A 4,122-nucleotide genomic window follows, 5' to 3' on the forward strand; every position below is an offset into this window, starting at 1 on the left:
ATGGGATGTTCAGTGCTCTTCTCCAACACCACAGCTCAAAGGAATAAATTTTTTTCTGTCATCCTTATTCATTGTCCAGCACTCAGATGCATAGCAAGTAATCACAGACTATGATCTGAATCAGACACACTTTGGTAATCAAACTGACATCATTACTTCTCAATAATTTGGAGAGGTCTTTAACTGTAGATTTTCCTAGTGCAATGTGTCTCTTTATTTCCTGACTGCTAATACAAAGAATGTTAATTGTTTATCTAAGCAAGATGAGCTGTTGACAGTGTTGTTTTTTTTCAGCTTAAAAGCAACATTTAATAGTCTTTACAAGATGGATTTGTGACAAGCTCAAAAGGAAAACTCGCTTTGTTTTAACGAAGCTCAGCTCAAAGGTCTACATGATCACCTCTTTAGAAACCTTCTGAGGCTGATAAGCCCATTAGAAAAATGCAGTTCAAAGCAGCATTACACTGGCCACTTGGAGATAGCCCTGGAGGTACTGGAGGGCTTCTGCATTGAGGCTGGTGCTCACCATCGAAGGGACCCTTCCTGGACACGCAGTCGACAGTTTGTGAAGTGACTGTGCCAGGTGGATTTTAGGGTTGTTCACCATCTGACCTACAGGATCATGTTCTTTCTTCCCAGCAAATGCCAACTGTGAGAAGGCAGTCTGGTATCCTGGTGTATCTTCAATGTCAATGAAATGTTCCTCATCTGGAATGGTATCATCTTCAGGTAACTCAAAAAGGCCAATCAGAGACTGTAATAAAGGAGTCCATAGCTTAGTATACTCAGTGTCCATCATTGGGGGACATTCAGTTAGTAATTTGGTTATGCCAACTGCACAGATCTTTTTCTCTACATTTCCAGACACCTTCTGAATTTCAGGAATAATTATCTTCTCCAGCACCATTCCAAACATTTTGGGTTGTATACTGTCAAATATTTCTTGTAGTGCTAATGCCCCATATTTTATGCAGTACAAATTAATAAAGACTAAGAAACTCTTGATAAACTTTGTTATTTTGGAATTCTGAAGTCTTTGGAACAGTAGGATGAATATTTGCTTCCTGTATTGGTCGACGGACTCAGGGGGCATGTGCTCTATTCTACTGTTGAGAAGATAAAAACCTTGGTGGTCATTTACTTTAGATGCAATCAGCTTCTGGAAGACACCTAATAACCCAGGAATTTTGTCAGCTGCAGCACTTGCTATTGTACTTGAGCCACGTTCTAAGAATGCTTGGAGTAGTCTTACGAGAGCAGGGATGTTTCCTGTTCTTTCCCAAAGCACTGGCTGAAGGAGATGAGGAAATAATGCCATGTAGGAAGAAGGGATGTCATTTTTATGTGTTTCCAGAAGCAAAGACATCACTTGAAAGACATAAGGAATAAACTCTTGTACATCATTTTGTAAAATTTCAGTAAACACCAGAAATAACGCCTCCTCAAAATTTACAACAGCAGCCGGGTTAGCCTTGCAAGTTATTCTTATAGATAAACATATTGCTTCAAACATGTAGTGATTAAAGTGAGGTTTGCTTGGGTTCTTACTAACAGCTAACAGCTTCTGTGTGAGCTGATTGATGACAGTTGGGATGTATGGGATTATGGCTTCTTGCAGGAGGGAAAAACTCCTCATAATAGCTTTCATAATATATTCCTTTTCTGAAGAGCCAGGAAGTGTGAGAGCTTTGAAAAGGTTTGTTAGCAGAATCTCAACAAATGGTGCGATTTCTGCAGCTGTAAAGAGAGTGGTGTTATTAGGCCCTCTCATAGTAAACAATCTTTCAAGAGCATGTGCTGCGTAAGTGTGAACAACAATACTTTCAGCTTGAAGGTGATTAATCAAAAGTGGAATAGAGACTAAAAGATGCTCTTTTGGTACTTGAGTTCTAAAAATCATAATATACTTGATACCATCAGCTTTAAGGACAGAAAATTCATTCACATTTGCTGATTTTAAATCAGGGAGAATGTGATTCACAAAGAACTCAGTCAGGTTTACAAGTTCATTTGCTTGTGTAATCCCATGCTTCTGTGTTTGGGCTTTGGACGCTAAAGATGTCACGAGGTAAATGGCTGCATCTTTGTGCTTCCAGTTGACAGATGGATTTTTGGCATATTCCTGCAGCATGGAATTGACATAACCAGAGAAGAGTCCTGTCACCGGTTCCTCAAAAAACTTGCATAATCCTCACACAAGATCACAAGCAACCCTGCGTCTAGTATCAATATCAGATCCTTCCAAATCTCTTCTTATATATTCTTCAGAATTATCCTCAAATGCTTCCTCATCAGCAGCTCGAAACTCCATGTTAGGCACAATAACCTTTTCACAAATGCTTGTCAAAGTGCTCCGGTCTTCAAATAGATTCTTATAATGAGGCCTTTCACAAACTGATGCCAGGAACTGAATTGCATTACTTACCAACAAATCATATTTAACCTCTTGACCTGTAGTAACTAATAAATTCCAGATGGCTGTGACGAAACGAGGAAAGTATCGCTGAAATTCTTCATCATACTTTTGTGCATAGAGTGCTGCATTATCACAGATCTGAGATTTTAAGAGCTCCAATAAGCCTGTTTCCTCTTCATCATCAGTTTGTAAAAGCTTATTATCCAATGTCAAAAGAGTATGAAAGTTGTTCATCCAAGTTTCCATATTATCTTCAAAAAACTCAGGAAGATCCTGAAAGTTTAAACTGTAGAATAATTTGGAAATCAGTATGAGGGAAGAAAACAGAATCTTCAGGGCTGAGACGTCATTTGCATGGGTACTGCAGAGTTCAATAGTGGCTTTAAATAAGTTAGTTAAAGGCAAAGCAAAGGCATCCAAAACAAGTTTGATCTCCGTCCATAACTCATTTGACTTAAACTCATGGCGGTACCTTTTAAATAACGAATGTGCTGTACGAAGGACCCCATTAATAACACGAAAATCTCCACTCTGAAAACGATTTACCGTTTCCGTCAACAGGTCAGGCCATTTCTGAGGGAAATCTTCTCTGCCAATAATGCTAATGGCATCACTTAGCTGCTTCTGCATCTGCTCAGGGCTGCTAAGCATCAAATGCACTATGTTGGCTTTAATAGCCACTCGATCAGCTTCACAAATTTTGTTTGGTTCATCTTCAACAATTCTCCAGTTCCTCTTAATATAGTTCTTGAATGTTACTGAGGCACAAACTTTGATGACATTGTCTTGAGACTTTTCCAGTAATGTCAAAAGCAACAGTGGGTAATTCTGGTTTCCTTCTACAGATTCAAGAAACTTCTCAGCTGGACGTGTGATGGTAGGATCAGGATCAAGTGTTTTCTTTAAATAATCTGCTAATGTTTGCAAATTTGCATCACTGAGCTCTATTGTTACACAACCTCGTGGGGAGACTGGGACGGAGAAGGGAATCTGAGCCTAAGACGGTAGCCCAGACTGCCCGCTTCAGCCGCTGCTCTGCCTCACATTCAAACCCCAGCTGTTGACAGTTTTAATCTCCTCTACATCCATTAGCCCTGAATCCTGCTTGATCCTGTGCCAACTTTCCTATCTCTGACACACCTACCCTCATTACCCCAGTCACTATATCAATCAATCTATCTCATTGAGGGTCTCCCTTTCTTCCTCCATCCATCCACCCTTCCAAGCATGATGTCCCTCTCCAAGAACTGGTCCTTCCTTGCAACATGCCCAAAGTATGTCAGACAAAACCTCAGAATCCTTGCCTCAGATGAGCAGGCTGGTTTCACCCTTTCTAGGATGAACCATTTTATTCTCCTGGCAGTCCATGATGTATTCAAAACTCTTCTCCAGCACTACAGCTCAGAAAAAACAATTATTCTTCTATCACCCCTAGTCATTGTGTAGCTTTCTGGCTTATAGCAAGTAATTGTGAAGACCGTGGCCTGAACCAGTCACACCTTAGTCTCAAGACTGAATTTGTTTGTAAGAACTTTTAAGAGGTCCCTGATATAAGACTTTTCCAGTGCAATTCATCTTTCGATTTCCTGGCTGCTGGTACTAAGAATGTTGATTGTAGTATTATATTTTAGGGCATTATTTTTATCGTAGGAGTATGCAATGAGGGTTGTAGAGTGGATTATATTTGGGGCTAGGGGATGGGGTTT

The 4,122-nt window shown here is 40.0% G+C and overlaps 1 pseudogene; it reads right to left on the bottom strand.

The window, feature by feature from the left end:
• Nucleotides 1-448: 448 nt before the first annotated feature.
• LOC102868256 overlaps nt 449-4,122 on the bottom strand; it is a 21,503-nt pseudogene continuing 17,829 nt past the window's right edge.

This window comes from Elephantulus edwardii, unplaced genomic scaffold (assembly GCF_000299155.1).
Source record: "Elephantulus edwardii isolate Elephantulus edwardi_28Jun2011 unplaced genomic scaffold, EleEdw1.0 scaffold00540, whole genome shotgun sequence".
Lineage (NCBI taxonomy): Eukaryota > Metazoa > Chordata > Mammalia > Macroscelidea > Macroscelididae > Elephantulus > Elephantulus edwardii.